General features: G+C 41.1%; 1 long non-coding RNA gene across 1 annotated transcript; it reads left to right on the plus strand.

Moving 5' to 3' along the window:
* Positions 1-10,831: 10,831 nt before the first annotated feature.
* On the plus strand, positions 10,832-14,687 carry LOC144582842 (uncharacterized). The gene is made up of 3 exons (XR_013536293.1): positions 10,832-11,692; positions 11,956-12,105; positions 14,577-14,687. It is a non-coding gene; the product is annotated as an uncharacterized LOC144582842 (long non-coding RNA).
* Positions 14,688-17,594: the final 2,907 nt, after the last annotated feature.

Genomic DNA, 17,594 nt, shown 5'->3' on the forward strand with positions numbered 1-17,594 from the left:
TAGCTACTCTAAGTTCACCTTATCTTACGTAAAACGCTGATTTACTGAGCATGAGAGGAATACTTAATTGACTATTCCCCTACCTTCTCCCTTTCTCCTGCCACATGTGGATAGAATAATGTGATCATACCCTCCCTCATTTCCCTCCAGCATGCTTTTTCCCTTTAAATATTGAAGCTCTCATAATCACCTTTGCAGAAAGGCACAGACTTGTATCCCTGAACATCTTGGTAAAATGAACATCTACATTGATTAAGACTTGTCTCAGAAACAATTTTTAGTTTACAATTTCAATTGACTTGTGGCAATAAACATCTTTTTAGAAAAATTCTTTCAAATCTCTTTTTACCAGATTTTACCTACAACCAACAGTTGATATTTCTGGCTTTTGAATTTCTTTACCAAAAGGTACCTTCTCATGTGCCTTAACAAACATTATGACTTAATCATGGGCTCATGAGTTGTCTACAAAGAGGTGGCATGCAGTTTTTTACAAGATCCAAAGACAGTTCACAGTAGGAAAATTGGCTAGCTATAAATGGGGCATAATGCATACTTCTGTCAGGCCGTATTATCTATCTAGGGTCTTAAATTCTCAGCTGACCATTGGCACACAAAGACCCAAAAGCCTTGCATGCCCCCTACAGATGGAAGAAGACAGGAAATCAAAAGCCGTCCGAAGAAGAAGAAATTATAAATAATAAATTGGTACCCCAAAAGACACATAAATATGAAACCAAGAGGGGCTAGTTCCCTGACAGGAATCAAATCCATGCCGTGGAGGTAAAAGTGGAGAATTTTAACTGTTAGCCCACAAGGTGGAGTGATCTTTGTTGTTCCCTGTTGAGGAAGAAAACCTAAGACAGAATTTTAACTACCAGATCTATTTTAGGCCATATGGTTTGCTCTTAGTTTTATCAAGATAATTTTTAAGACTGGCTGTGGCACTACTATGTGTCCTTTTCAAAATCTGTTCTTTTCATTACTTGCTTAGAATAAGATCTCTCTGAAATTATTATAATAGCGCAGAGTAAGAGGCTGGGAAAGCAGCCCTGTCATGTAAATAAAACCTCTCAGGTAGTAAAAAAGCTAAGAAAGTGATCACATAATTTAAATATAGTCAAGATCTCTGAGCATAAGAAGAGGTCAGAGCCAGCTATTAGTAAACCTTGATCTTCAGCTACCAAATCCCAAAATGAAACCCCAAATGAGTTCCTTATCTGGAGAAGGGGCCCAAGCTGAGGATTTCTCTTCATTACAGAAGCAGTAAACTCTAAGAAAAGGCATTCTAGCTGGGCGCAGTGGCTTACTCCTGTAATCCCAGCACTTTGGGAGGCTGAAGTGGGCAGATCACGAGGTCAAGAGATTGAGAACATCCTGGCCAACATGGTGAAACCCAACTCTACTAAAAATACAAAATTTAGCTGGGCATGGTGGCGTGTGCACTTGTAGTCCCAGATACTTGGGAGCGAAGGCAGAAGAATCACTTGAACTCGGGAGGTGGAGGTGGCAGTGAGCCGAGATCGACCCACTGCACTCCAGCCTGGGGACAGAGCAAGACTCCATCTCAAAAGAGAAAAGAAAAGAAAGAAAAAGAAAAGGAGTTCTTTAGCAGCGTAAACCTCAGCTCTCAACCAAAAATGTTTGTGAGATCAGCAATCTCTGGAGGAAGAAGCCTCCAGACCTTGGCAAATTGTCCAATTGGTCAAACTGATAAAGAGCGTCTGCTGGTACCAGGGCCCTGACAGGAGAGTGGCTGCAGGCCAGGGCCCAACTCCATTCAAATAATTCATTTGTGGTTGCAAAAACGTAAACCAATAAGTGACTGAGGCAGATCTCAATTGACTAGAGGTTTATTTTGCTGAGGTTGGGGACACCACTTAGGAAACAGAAACACAAGTTACTCTGGGATTGATCTGTGATCCATGCATTTTCCAAACAGGGTTTTGGGAACTTCAATACTTAAACAAGAAAGAGCAAGGGGGTGGAGAAAGAGGCAGGTTACATTCTTGTGAGGTTTGATAAGCACTCAGTGAGTCTATGTTTTACCAGTGCAAAGAAGGTAGTAGAGGAAAAAGTCACTGAAGCACTATTCTCGTGCTCAGTACATCTGCATTTTACATAAAGTAAGCACGTGAAATTACAGCTATTGGGGGGAATAAAGGAAGGCAGTTTTTTGCATGACTCAGTTCCCAAGCTTAACTTTCCCTTTGGCATAGTGAGTTGGAGGTCCCAAGGTTTTATTTTCCTTTCACAGGAGAAAAGGACAATCCCTGTTAGGTGTGCTGTGATAGCAAGTTTGGGAGTTTTGGCACTCTGTTCTCTGACGGTGTTTGGGAGTTTTGGCACTCTGTTCCGTGACGGTGTTTGGGAGTTTTGGCACTCTGTTCCGTGACGGTGTTTGGGAGTTTTGGCACTCTGTTCCGTGACGGTGTTTTGGAGTTTTGGCACTCTGTTCTCTGACGGTGTTTTGGAGTTTTGGCACTCTGTTCTCTGACGGTGTTTTGGAGTTTTGGCACTCTGTTCTGTGGTGATGTTTTGGAGTTTTGGCATTCTGTTCTGTGGTGATGTTTTGGAGTTTTGGCACTCTGTTCTCTGACGGTGTTTGGGAGTTTTGGCACTCTGTTCCGTGACGGTGTTTGGGAGTTTTGGCACTCTGTTCCGTGACGGTGTTTGGGAGTTTTGGCACTCTGTTCCGTGACGGTGTTTGGGAGTTTTGGCACTCTGTTCTGTGACGGTGTTTGCCACCTAAAATGTGCTACAGAGATTGTGTCTGTGATACCATTTGTTTTCATGGCAAGAGTACCAAAGTAAACTGGGTAGAATCCAAAAGAAACTGCGTACAAAACTAACAGTTTATGGTATTTTTTTTGCCAAATTGTAAGCAAATTGTAGGTGTTTATTAATATCAATCCAAGGAATGACTAGCAGTGCAAAAACTAGATACTTTAGTGGTGACAATTATTTGCTAATAATCCAGAACCTATAAAAAACAGAGGGACACCGCATACTGTTAAATAAATAATGGAACAAGGAAGAAATTACAAAGTCAATTAGAAAATACTTTAAGATTACATAGAATGATGGCCCAGCACGCAAAAACGTATTGAATGCAGTGAAATGGTACATAAAGGGAAATTTAATGTTCAAATGTTTGCATTTAAAAAGGAAGTAAGGGCTCATATAAATAAGCCTAATCTTCTATCATACAATTCTAAAGGAAGAAAAGCAACTAAACCTGAAGTGAGCAGAAGGAAAGAGCGAATAAATTGTAAAGTTAAAAATAAAGGAGAGAATACAAAAGCAGTAGGTAGGATAAACAAATCTAAAAGTTGGTTCTTTGAAAAGGTCAACAAAATTGGCAAACTTTTCACAAGGATGAGCAAGAAAAAAAGAGAGAAGGCTCAAATTATTAAAATCAGGAATGAAAGGGGGAACATTACTGTTTCCCAGGTTCTAGGATCCAGGGTACAAGGAGGCTTAGCTTGCTCCCTGGTGGGCTCCAGGCTCTTGGTCTCTCACTCACCCAAGAATGGGAGAGGGGACCACGCTGGGTGCAGTGCACTTGCAAGTAAATATCAAACCCCAAAGAGTTTTTGCAGAAAGTGATTTATTTAGGCAGAGAAAGAGAAAAAGGAGAGAGAAAAAGATGAGAGAGAGAAAGCTTCCATGAAGATTATGGAAGGGGACCCAGATATGGAATCTGGGTGAATATGGGGGACAGGGACTTTTAACCTGGGAGGAATTCCCTCCTCCTCCAAGCCCCCTGGCCTATGAAAGGAGTTCCTTTAAACTTCCACTGGAGTGATTGATCTTTCATTCTTTGCTCATACGTGAAAATTTAAACAAGGACCTTTAATCCCTGGATGCCGTGTAGGGGGTGCATGGTGCTGGGAAGATTCTTGCTCTTGAAACTATGCCCCTTGTGGACCTGGGAAGAGAATACATTCCCTCATTACTACAGACTTTAAAGAAATAAAAAGGATATCAAGGGAATACTACAAAAAACTGAATGCCAATAAGTTAGACAACTTAGATAAAATTGACAAATTCCTAGAAAGACACAAACTATTAAAGATGACTCAAGAAAAAATAGAATATCTGAATAGACCTATAATAAAAAAATAGTTTAAATTAGAAATTTTCAAATTTTCCACAAAAAAAAAGCTCAGCCCAAGGTGGCTTTAATGATTAATAATGCCAAATATTTAGAAAAGAATTAGTACCAATTCTTCACAAAAGGTAGAGAGGAGGAGCAAACACTTCCCAGCTCATTCTGTGAGGCTAGTATTATCTTAATACTAAAACCAAACAAGGATATCACAAAAAGAAAACTACAGAACAATATGTTTTATGAATATACATGCAAAAATCCTCAAAAACTACTTACAGACCAAATCCAGCAACAAATAAAAAAGGTTAACTACATCCCAAGCGGAATTTGTTCCAAGAACGCAAGATTGGTTTAGCATCTGAAAACCAATTAATATAATACATGAAATTAATAGAACAAAGGACAAAACCATGTGACCATTTGAATAGATGTGAAAAAACTATTTGACAAAGTCCAGCACCATTAAGGACAGGGGATAAAACAACTCATCAAACTAGGAAGAGAATAGAACTTTCTCAACATGATAAAGAACATCTAAAAAAAAAATCTGAATAGATATTTTTTCAAAGAACGTACGCAAATGACAAGTATAATAAAAGATGCTCAGCATTATTAGCTGTCAATTACATTTGAATCAAAATTACAACGATATATCACTTCGCAATTGCTGATATGGCTATAATAAAAAACAAAAATATAAGCAAGATATATTGAGCAAGAGTGTAGAAATTGGAACCTTTATACACTGCTGCTGGGAATGTAAAATGGCTGACAGTTACTCAAAATGTTAAACATGGGGACCATTAGTTTTGTTGCTAGGTGTATACCCAGAGAGTTCATATGTCCACATAAAAACTTGTACATGTTTCCATTGTTCACTATTTTAATAACATCTAAAAAGTGCAAACAATCAAAATGGTGATCAACTGATAAATAGGCAAATAAAATGTGGTATATCATGTAGTGTTCGGGTATAAAAAGAAAGAAAGTACTAATGCATGCTGCAGTGTGGATGAACCTTGAGAGTATGATGCCAAGTGAAAGAAACCAAATCGTAAAAGTCCGCATATTGTATGATTTCACGGATATAAAATGTCCAGAACAGGAATATCTACAGGGACTTAAAGTAGATTACTGGTCATTTAGGGCTAGAGATGTTGATGAGAGAATGGGGGGGAGCTGGTGTCAATGGGTACAGGGCTTCTTTGGGGAGTGATGAAGATGTTCTAAAATTAGTTGTGAGGATAGTTGCACAACTCTGTGAATGGACTAAAAAAATTATATATACACTTTAAATTATTGAAGTGTACAGTATGTACACTATATTTCAATAAACCTGATATGTGCACACACATATCAGCAGCAAAAGAAAATACCGAAAAGATAAAGAACAAAAGTGTTCAGATTAAAGCGTGAGAATCTGAAGGTTTGGTCATCTACATCTTGTTCCACAAGTAAGCGTACATTGTCTACTGAACACAGTGGTCAGCTTGATCAAAAAATCTTGGTTGGAATCTGTTTCTTTCAAGATTGTCTTTTCTAGAAGAGCCCCAAAATAATCATCTTTGAAGTTTCTGATTAGGACATCTTTTCAGGGATTCAAACATTATTCATGTCTCTTTAATTGAGGACTTTAAGGATCAATATATTGGAGTTTCACGTCTATGTCCATTGTTAGCAGTATTTGAGAGAAACTTTTTCATTCGGGTTCTAGAGTTTTTCCTCTTATTTCTTTAAGTCAGAACAGCAGTTCTTCGGGTTTAAGCTCATGCAAGTTTATAGGAAGATTATGAGAAAAGGTGGCCTGTGCCTGTGAGTCATCAGGTTGAATGTGTTGCGTGAATTCCTTGCAGTATTTGTCTGTATCCACTTGCGATATGTTAGAGCCTAGAATGAGACGTGACATTTGTGGATGTTTGTGTAGGCCACCCTGTTACTAACGTATAAGGGAAGTGTTCACGAACCTCAAATAAATTAATGGCATTGACATTAAAGCCCTGGCAATATCTCAGGCTGTGGGATTTTGAGGGCTTCTCAGAGCTTTCCTAATGTTATTTTCTGAATTTTTAGAAAATCTTTCTTGAATAGTGAAGCTGACATGGGCAGAGAAGTTTCTGAGTAAGTGTTAAGGTTTTATAAAGGTCTTTGATGACAGTGCCAATAAATGGTGGTTCCTGTCACTTGAAAGATGGATTCGAATTTTGTAGGCTGGGAACCCAAAATCTAGTAATATTTTTCCTGCCATTGGAACTGTATGTATTCAGAAAGGAAATGCTTCAATTCAGCCCCCTCAAAAAATGAAGAATGAGAAGAACACGTTTAAATTCTAGTGAGTGAGTAGTTATCCTCCGTAGCTGTTCAAAGGCTATCTGAAGCTTACGTTCTTGTTCATGTCCCACTTTTTAGTTGTGCCTACATGATGCTGGAGACAGATTAGATACATAGTTTTAGTAAATCATGAACCTTTATATTCTGCTTCTTTTTAAATAACAAATTCCATGTGTTCAAATAGTTTTTCTCTTCTTTTTTTTTTTTTTTACTAAAAGCAGTTAAAAGAAGCAATTTTACTAAATTTTTACTAAAAGCAGTTAAAAGAAGCAATTCTGAAGCCTTCTAAGTTCTTGCTGCTTAGAGGTTTCTTCATTCGTAAGTGCATTACTCTTAAGTTCCACCTTCCACAAAGTCCTAGGATATGGAATAATTCAGCCAAGTTCTTTGCCACTTTATAACAAGAATGACCTTTCTTCCCATTTCCAATACCTTGCTCCTCATGTCCATCTAAGACCTCATCAGAAGAATCTCCACTGTCATGACCACTAAAATAATCTCTAAGAAGATTCAGGATTTCCCTACAGCCTTTCTCTTCTGAACCCACACCAAAATTGCCCTTAATGCTCAGTTCATGGCAATCTCGGTCTTTTCTCGAATTCACTTCAAAACTGTGCCATCCTCTCTCCTGGTTCCAAAGACACTTCTACATTTTTAGGTATTTTTCACAACACCACCTCACTTCTCTGGTACCAATTTTTGTCTTAGAACATTTGTACTATTATAACAGAATGCCTAGATATTTTAATAACAGAGGTTGGATAATTTATAAAGATAAATTTATTCTCTCACAGTTCTGGAGACTGGGAAGTTGAAGGTCAAGATGCTGCCATCTGATAAGAGCTTTCTTGACCATCTTGGTCAACATGGTGAAACCCCGTCTCTACTAGAAATACAAAAAATTAGCTGGGCATGGTGGCACGTGCCTGTAATCCCAGCTACTCAGGAGGCTGAGGCAGGAGAATTGCCTGAACCCAGGATGCGGAGGTTGCGGTGAGCCGAGGTCGCACCATTGCACTCCAGCCTGGGTAACAAGAGCGAAACTCCATCTGTAAAAAAAAAAAATGAGCTTTCTTGCTGCATCCTTACATGGAAGAAGGTGGAAAGACAAGAGAAAAGAAACTAATCTTATAAAACATCTCTTTTAAAACAGACTTAGTCCCATTAACAAGAAAGCACATCTTATGACCTAATCATCTCATAAAGGCCCCATCTCTTAATACTATCACACTGATAATACCTTAATTTTGGAAGTGACACATTCAAACCATAGCAGAGACCACTAAGGATAGGGAAGATTAAAACCAAGAACCAGTGGCCGGAAGCCTGCACTAGCTCAGTCGATATCCTGCTATCACACTTTGACAAAGTACGAGGCTTTTGCTACTGAATCAGAAAGGCCGCCTGTAAGCAATGAGTCTCAGCTACCTCCCATGAAATTCACACATCACACCAGGGACTTCTGCTGATAAGTGAAAAGCTAGAGAATCACCTGTAGGTAGGCAACCTGGACAGGTTATTGAAGGACTAATTTTAAATTACAAAATGTCTCTTTATGTTTCGTTTGCAAACAAAAAGAGTCAGTGAAGGCTTGGCTGAGCCAATTTCAGAAACAGTAGGGATCCACTTTTTGCAGTAGTTAGGAAAACTCAGGGGTCTTTTTAAATGTATCCTAATTACTAGCCTAAGAAAGTCTATCTTCTATTGGGAGAAAAGGATTTACTTTCTTTAGACAAATCTATCTTTGGTAATGCACTTAGTTTTGACAAAATTGTTACTTTCCTTTAAAAACTCTATCTTTTTAAAACATTTCTGGAACTCACCTGTTTTTTTTGTTTGTTTGTTTGTTTGTTTGTTTTAATGGAGTTTTGTTCTTATTGCCCAGACTGGAGTGCAATGGCGTGATCTTGACTCACTGCAACCTCTGCCTCCTGGTTTCAAGTGATTCTTCTGCCTCAGCCTCCCTAGTGGCTGGGATTACAGGTGCCTGCCACCACACCCGGCTAATTTTTGTACTTTTATTAGGTGAAGGTTTCACCATGTAGGCCAGGCTGCTCTCAAACTCCTGACCTTTGATGATCTGCCTGCCTCAGCCTCCCAAAGTGCTGGGATTACAGATGTGAGCCACTGCACCCAGCCTCACCTGTTCTTTAGAATACAGCAGCAGATCATCTGTATGTCAGATAAGAATAGAACCATAGAGAAATTTAAGGTTCTTAAAATCCTTGGTTAAGGATTATTATAAAATAGGATGGCATTTCATAAAATCCCTGAGGCTTAAGAGTCTAGGTATAATGTTAGCTGTGACCTACTTAAGACAGAGAGGAGACCCTGGGGATTTTGAGGAGGGGTTTCTAAGGGAGATTTTAGCTGACAAATACCGTTTGCACAGTGAACCACTTCTTACCAAGTTATCAGAAAAAGAAGAAAAAGACGTCTCCCCACTAAATGTTCTGGGGTGGTGGTTGTCTAACACGTTTGGAAATACTCTCCTGAAGTGTTCGTTGGCTCTGAGAGACAGCTTGTGTATCAGTGGCAGGGTTTAAGGTTGATCTTTTCAGTGCCATATTAATCCTTGAGTACTTAGACATATTTTCCCTGTGAGTTTAGGGATAAAATGGCATATCATGCATTTTTCCTCATCAGATTATTGACTCCCGAATCCCAAACAAGATCACTGTCATAACTTGTCAATCAAATCATGCTAAGTTCATTAAAGTTAGTACAATAAGAGACAATAGTGCTTCTTAGCAACGGGGTGAAGGCCACGGAAGAAATTTATGAAGTCTTGACAACTGAATAGAGTAGATTAAGCTAGATAGCTCAAGGTGCATGTTTTAGTGAGCTCGGGCAGCTGTCAGTTACCACGGATTGGGTGTCTTACACGATGCGCGTTTATTTCCAGTTGTTCTGGAGGCTGGACGACTGCAATCAGAATGCCGGCATGCAGCGCGGTTGGTTTCCAGGGCGGGGGGCGGGGGGGAGGGCGGGGGGCGGGGGGGGGGCGGGCGGCGCTTTCTTCCTGCAGTTGGCCGCCTCCTTGCTGTGGCCTCACGTGGCAGAGAGCAGAGACAGAGAAAGCAGTCTCTCTTATAAGAGCCTTTGAGGAGGGGGCCGGGCGCGGTGGCTCAAGCCTGTAATCCCAGCACTTTGGGAGGCCGAGGCGGGTGGATCACGAGGTCAACAGATCGAGACCATCTTGGTCAACATGGTGAAACCCCGTCTCTACTAAAATTACAAAAAATTAGCTGGGCACAGTGGTGCGTGCCTGTAATCCCAGCTGCTCGGGAGGCTGAGGCAGGAGAATTGCCTGAACCCAGGAGGTGGAGATTGCGGTGAGCCGAGATCGCGCCATTGCACTCCAGCCTGGGTAGCAAGAGCGAAACTCCGTCTCAAAAAAAAAAAAAAAAAAAAAAAAGAGCCTTTGAGGAGGGCACTAATCCATGGGGAGGGCTCTACCCTTATAACCTAATTATTTCCCAAAGGCCCCCCCACTCCTAACACCATCCTATTGGGTGTTAGGATTGTGACATTAATTTTGGGGCGACACAAACATGCAGTTCTTAACAATAGGAACTGGTTGGAACTGGGGAAAATGTGTGACACAGTAGTCTGGTGGATAAGGCAAGGTCTTCAAACCAGTCCTTGTCCCTCCCGCTGTCTTTTCCTAATGCCTTCTCTCCGCTCCCTCTTGCCACCCTCTTTTTCCCCTCCATCTACCCAAAACCTTTTTCCCCCACTGTCTTTCCCAAAGCCTTCTCCCCCGTCTCTGTGGCCACCCTGCTTTCCCTCATCGAGCTCACCACTCTTTTCTCCTCCATCTACCCAAACACAGTTTTCCCACAGCCTTTCCCCAACGCCTTCTCCCCACTCCTGCTCGCCAGTCCTTTCCCTTATCTTTTTCCCCACCATCTTTTTCTCACTCCCTTTTCCCACTGCTTTCTCCCAGCCCCCTCTCGCCACCCTCTCTCCGGGCACCGCCTACCCAAATATTATTTTCTTCACCGTCTTTTCCCCACGCTTTCTCTCCGCTCCCACTCGCCACCCTATTTTTCCCCTCCATCTATCCAAGAACGTTTTCCGGCACAGTCTTTCCCGCAATGGCTTTTCCCCTTCTGCCACCCTCTTTTCTACCTCCATCTATCCAAAAACTTTCCCCGGTCTTTTTCCCATCCTGGTTTCCCTATCTCCCCCTCCCTCTCACTACCCTCAGGGCCACTCCATCTACCCCAAAACTCTTCACCGCCGCCTTTTCCCTCTCCCGTTGGCTGCCGTCTCAAGTGAGTCTTTCCTTTTTCCTCCTCCTCCTCCTCCTCCTCCTCATCCTCCTCTTCCTCCTCCTCCTTCTTCCTCTATTTGAGACGGAGTCTCTCTCTGCCACCCAGGCTGGGGTGCAGCAGCATGATATCGGCTCACCGAAACCTCTGCCTCTGGGTTCTAAGTGATTCTCCTGCCTCAGCCACCTGAGTAGCTGAGATTACAGGTGCACACCATGCCCGCTTAATTTTTGTATTTTTTTTTTTTGTAAATTCTGGATATCAGCCCTTTGTCAGATGGGTAAACTGCAAAAATTTTTTACAAAGAACTAAAACAGATTTACAAGAAAAAAAAACCCATTCAAAAGTGGGCAAAGGATATGAACAGACACTTTACAAAAGACATACATGAGGCCAACAAACATATGAAAAAATGCTCATCATCACTGGTCATCAGAGAAATGCAAATCAAAACTACATTGAGATACCATCTCATGCCAGCTGGAATGGCGATCATTAAAAAATCTGGAGACAACAGATGCTGGAGAGGATGTGGACAACAGATGCTGGAGAAGATGTGGAGAAATAGGAACACTTTTACACTGCTGGTGGGAGTGTAAATTAGCTCAGCCATTGTGGAAGACAGTGTGGCAACTCCTCAAGGACCTAGAAATAGAAATTCCATTTGACCCAGCAATCCCATTACTGGGTATGTATCCAAAGGATTATAAATCATTCTACTATAAGGACACATGCACACGAATGTTCATTGCAGCACTGTTTACAACAGCAAAGACCTGGAACCAACCCAAATGCCCATCGATGATAGACTGGACAGGGAAAATGTGGCACATATACATCATGGAATATTATGCAGCCATCAAAAACAATGAGTTCGTGTCCTTTGTAGGGACATGAATGAACCTGGAGACCATAATTCTCAGCAAACTGACACAGGAACAGAAAATGAAATACCACATGTTCTCACTCATAGGTGGGTGTTGAACAATGAGAATGTATGGACACAGGGAGGGGAGCACTACACACTGGGGTCTGTTGGAAGGAATAGGGGAGGGACAGCAGGGAGTGGGGAGCTGGGGAGAGATAACATGGGGAGAAATGCCAGATATAGGTGAAGGGGAGGAAGGCAGCAAATCACACTGCCAGTTCTGTACCTATGCAACTATCTTGCATGTTCTTCACATGTACCCCAAAACCTAAGATGCAATAAAAAAAATTTTGTATTTTTTTTTGTAGAGACAGGTATTCACCATGTTGGCCAGGCTGTTCTGGAACTGCTGACATTAAGGACCACAGTCTAAGAGGCTGAATGTAGGTGGCAGGAATGAAGTCCAAGCCAGGTAGATAATCGACTAAGGTCATCACTCGAAATGGAGAATGTAAGAGGTAAGAGGGAAGGGAAGGAAACGGGCAGAGAATACCAAGTGCAAAGAAAAGCCTGAGATACAAGAATTTGCTGAGTAGTTTACGATTGTTGAAGGTGCATTTTATGTGGTACCCACAACCTTAGCTCACCTCGGTCTCCCAAAGTGCTGAGATTACAGGCCCGAACCACCCATGCCCAGGTTCAAGTGAATTTGATCGCTAAACCATTGCTCACTAAGCAAGCTCTTTGTCCAGGTGAGCATGTAATTTGCTGGTAGGAAAGTTATTTGTCCAGATGAGCAAATTGTTTACTCAGATAAATTGGCTTTCAGGAATTTCTTGAAGCAAACAGTAAAGCTTTTTTTGCTGATTTTATGTCTTATCTTTTTGGGCAATAATTCCCTAAAACAAATGATTAAGTCTCAGCCTTGATAGTTAACGTATGTGGACTCAAGTTTTCATAGTTCTCACTTGTTTACAGTCTTTTTTCTCTATTTAATAATAATTATAGGAAGGCTGAAATAGCAAATAGTATTAGAAATAGATAATAATATTTAAACATTAAATTACACAGACAGTAGTAGAAGAATTAGTATCTAGTGTGTGATCTCTACAAGTGAAAATGCATTAGTGTCTTCAGTGTAACAAATTGCAATGGCTTCCCTGGGACTTGATCATCATCACCAACTTATTGTTATCTGTGTTTTATAACCATTAATCACACCTTATATACTTAAGAATCTGCTTCAATACCTAGTGCTTTGTGATTTTAAATTAATTATAGATAAACAATATACTTTGATGTGAAAAGTGGTATGGCTTCTCTGAATTCGTTTAATACTCAAATTTATAAATATATCAAGTGTGCTAAGAACTTTCATTTGTTAATGTATAAGGGTTAGATAGACTAATGTAAAGTTGAAAGGATGTATGGTTAAGTACAAGAAACTAATAAAAGTGTTCCATGATTTAAGTGAAGTGGTTTTTGTTGTTGTTGTTGTGGTTTTGAGAAGTAGTCTTGCTCCATCGCCCGGGCTGGAGTGCAGTGTTACAATCTCAGCTCTCTGCAACCTCTGCCTCCCTGGTTCAATCAATTCTTTTGCCTCAGCCTCCCCAGTAGCTGGGATTATAGGCACCAGCCACAATGTCCAGTCGATTTTTGTATTGTTAGTAGAGATAGGGTTTTATCATGTTGGCCAGGCTAGTCTCAAACTCCTGACCTCAGGTGATTAACCCACCTCAGCCTCCCAAAGTGCTGGGATTACAGGCATGAGCCATCGCACTCGGCCTTAAGTGAGTTTTTCTGTACTCTATTCACTCCCTAAAACTTGTTTTAGATACTACCCCTGTCCATAGCCTGCCCAAAATGCAATTAATACTGCCATGTGAATTTGATCCCACCAGATATATATTTTTAAATCTTTTTTTGGTTACATCTCCTCTAAACTATTTCTAAATAGTAGAGATTCTCTGGAGTACTATTGTAGGGCTTTTAAATATACAATGCCTCACTTTGGGAGGTGACTTTGTCTTATATGAGGAGCAAAGGCCCTCAAAATGTGTTCATAACAGCATATGGCCTTTGTAAAATGTTAGGAAAAAATTAGGTACTGTAATCAATATCAGATAATCCTTGTCTTTTTCCACTGTGGCTTCCTCCATAATTCCTTCTATCAGAGGTTACTAGAGTAGCCAAGCACTTCTTTGGGGATGCAGCTAAGTGATTTCACTGAAGGCTGAAAAGGTTGATGATATTAATTCAATTTTAGTTTTCGAATTTATATTTTGTTGACAGTGGTGGGGGAGTAAAACCCAGCTAAGGAAAAAGTGAGTTGGGAAAATGCCATTTACCTGAAACTTGGATACACATTGAATATTTCAATAACACAAGTGAGAAAGTACAGATTCCTGATTTGAATTTAAACAAAGGACAGTTTCTGTCCTATTTAAATTTAATTATTTAAAAGGTGATAAAATTCAGGTGAAATAAATCAAATATGAAACAAAATTAGTAAAGATGGTCAGTGAAATCAATAGAGATTATTCTGACTTTAAGAAATGAATTAAAACAAGAAATTGTTCAGATCATATTAAAAGCCATAATTCATTGAGTAAAAATAAATTCAGGAAGAGTAAAGAGTTGGCTTTTGATGAATAATCTGATTAATAACAACATAAATTGCATGATGCACTGCTACAGTAAGGCCATCAGCAACCAATTCATTAATGAAATCTTGTCAATCCAGAGCATTTAAAATTAGTCTCTGAACAAGGATAATCAGTGGATGTTGGCCCAAAATCTCAAGATTGATGTTCCACCCACAGCAGTAACTGGCTGGCTGGTGACTTTGGCCAACAAAGTGTGAATAAAATGGACCACAAGAATTAATTTTAAAAATAGATAAAGTACTTTGAACTCCTTTAAAAAATAGTTGGATTTGACACTGTGGCAAGGATTTGATGATTGTCAGTTAATTGAACTGACTTGACAGATTGGGGAACTCTTCAACCCAAGTGCCTGCAAAAGGAATTATGGAGAAAGAGAGCCAACCTGAACTCAAGCACTCCACACTTGGGGACATCAGTACTACGGAAGGCAGGTTTGTGGGATGGTGAGGAGGTGGGGGTGTACTGGGAGATTGGTTAAAATCATTTACCTAGAAAATTTGGACCTTCAAGTTTCTTTCCTCAGTCTTCCAGGGCAGGGTAGGATGAAAGGTTTTGTTTCTGTTTGTGTTTTTTTCCTTTTTTTTTTTTTAATTATGTCTACTCTTCTAGAGGGGTAAATGTTTTAAGATTGCCTAGTTTGAGTAATTCCAGCAGGCTATAAGCCACAGGGATGGTCTCCAGTTGTCTGATACCTGTCCCTGGGATGATGATGACAAAAGGTATTTGCCTTTGGGGTGCACAAGCCAGGTAGAGAAGGTCCAACCAATGGCTCTGCGTTGGTTAGTTTGCATAGTGAAGGCTCCCAGCTGAGTGCTCTGCTATCTCTAAGAACTGGCTAGTCCCAGAGAGGAGTTTCTCCCCAGGCAAAAAGGACTCTTGAAGATTTCACGCACTATAATATGCCGAACTTTTAATAAATAAGTAGGTATATACAATACACAAGAGAAGGATGTACTCTTGCATAGGTGAATGATGTCAGAAGGCCTTTGAAGCCAGATCAAAGGTATTCATAAAACACTAAGAAAGGAAAATGGGTCTGACAACCCGACTTCTAGGAATCTCTGAGCCCTGTGGAGACTGCCTCTGAAGTCATCACCCACCCTGCAAGATGGTGAACCATCAGAACATTCAGGAGCCGGGACATATCCTTGATCTGCAGAACTGTATCGGAGCAATCTCACTGGGCCAACATTGGGAGCTACACATAAACCAAGGTTTCTGTTGCATTCCAGAACCCTGTGAAGGAAGCTAAACTGGAGAGAGACAGAGGGCAGCAAGTGGGTGATGAAGGTGAGCATGAGCAGAATGAGTCCTCGGGGGTAATGAAGCCGGGCATCAGCAGAATGAGTCCTTGGGAACTTGGAGCACAGGCCTTGCAAGGAGTGGAGGATCTGGGTGTGTTCTGAGGCAGTATCCAAACATTTTTAGGTCCGGATCTGTCTCTACCTGTTCCCAAGTGAATATTCTGACAAACAGAAGGTCATGGTAAAGGGCAGGGCTATGTCATGGGGGTCCCCGGATCTCTGCTCTGAGTAGCCTTGCGTTAGTCTGCCCAGGCTGCCATGACAGATCGCCACAGACTGGTTGTCTCAACAGTAGAAATTTAATTTCTCTCAATTTGAGAAGTTAGAAGTCCAAGATCCATGTATCGGTAGGGCTGATTCCCTCTGAGGCTTTCTCCTTGCCTTGCACATGGCCACCTGCTCAGTGTCCTCACACAGCTGTCCCGCTCTGTGAGGCTGTGTGCTGACCTTCTCATGTTATAAGGACACTGGGTAGATTGGAAAAGGGGCCACTCTCATGACCTCATTTTATCTTAATTTCCTCTTTAAAGGCCCTGTCTCCAAATGTAGTCACATTCAGAGGCTGCAGGCCAGGACTAATTCAGCCCATAACCAGTTCCTCTAAGAGAGCTGTCAATGGAAACCAAATGAGGCTCCCTTGCTGATAGGCATGCAAGAAAACTTGCAGGGGCAGCAAGAGCAAGGATGTCTGGAGAAGATGCACAGAGAAGCATGGGCACTCTGAGATCAGCACTTCTGGGACTGGAAGTACAGAATGATCCCATGGGCCATGGAGTAAATGCAGCTGAGGGAGTCAAAGTAAGATAAAAGCTGCAAAGACCATGCAGCAGGGCTGAGTCTCAGGTGTAGCTCCGGTCACATGGGAAACATTACTCCAAACTTCTCCTGGAGGGAGTAATAGAACAAGAGCGCTGGAGAAGACAGGGCTTCCAGGCGATCAAGCAGGCATGTGCTCAGCTCAGTAAGATGTGGGGTAGAGCTGTAACTGTACTCAAGAGTGCACCCAAGAGTGGGTGAGGCTGGGCACTGGCAGGTTCCCTGGGTGTTTGCATGTGCTCACTCTTGAGAGCCAAGCTTCAGGGGTCACCTGGCTGCTCTCACGGTGCTGTGTCCCATGTCAGCAAACATGCTAAGGTTCTGTAAGTTGCAACAGGATGGTCTCTGCTGTCTCCTTTATACTGTTCAGCTTTTGGGTTTTTTGTTTTGTTTTGTTTTGTTTTGTTTGTTTTTGCTAATAAGATCCTGTAGAATTACTAGGCTGACATACGTGGGATAACCACAAATCAATTTCTCCTGTATGAATTGCAAAAATTAATCAAAATACTTTATATTCATGATTCAAGAATAACTTGAATAGAAAGCCTGGTCCTAGCAGAGTGTTTATTTTTCAGAATATTGGGTTATCAACCAGCATCTATAGTCTGAAAAAATTATCATCACTTTAACTCCAAAATGAACAATGACATCATGGATAAAGTATATTTTTTAAAGGACTACATTAAATACTTACATACTTGATTTTATTAGAATTTTCAATAATTAGAAAATACTATGTTCTTTAAGAATCAATATATTAACCTGAAATACATGGGCATCGTTTCAACTTTTCATCAACCCCCTTGGATGACTTGATGTTGGTTATGTCAATTTTACGTGGAATTTCCCAACTTTTCTCACCACTGTGACTACTTTCCTTACCCAAAGACTGTCTCTTGGTGAGTCGGAATAATGTAATGGCCAAGGACAAAGCCTCTGGACTCAAAACACCTGTGTTTAAATCTCAGCTTCTCCCCTTACTCCCCATATGCCTCTTAACCTCATAGAGTTGCATGAGCATTAAATGAGACAGTATTTTAAATGCCTGACATTCAAAAATCAGCTGGGCATGGCAGTGCAAGCCTGTAGTCCCACCTACTTGGGAGGCTGAGGCAGGAGAATCGCTTGAACCTGGGAGGCAGAGGCTGCAGTGAGCCGAGATCATACCACTGCACTCCAGCCTGGGCAAGAGTGAGATTCTGTCTTAAAAAACAAAAGCCT

Source organism: Callithrix jacchus, chromosome 5 (genome assembly GCF_049354715.1).
Source record: "Callithrix jacchus isolate 240 chromosome 5, calJac240_pri, whole genome shotgun sequence".
NCBI lineage: Eukaryota > Metazoa > Chordata > Mammalia > Primates > Cebidae > Callithrix > Callithrix jacchus.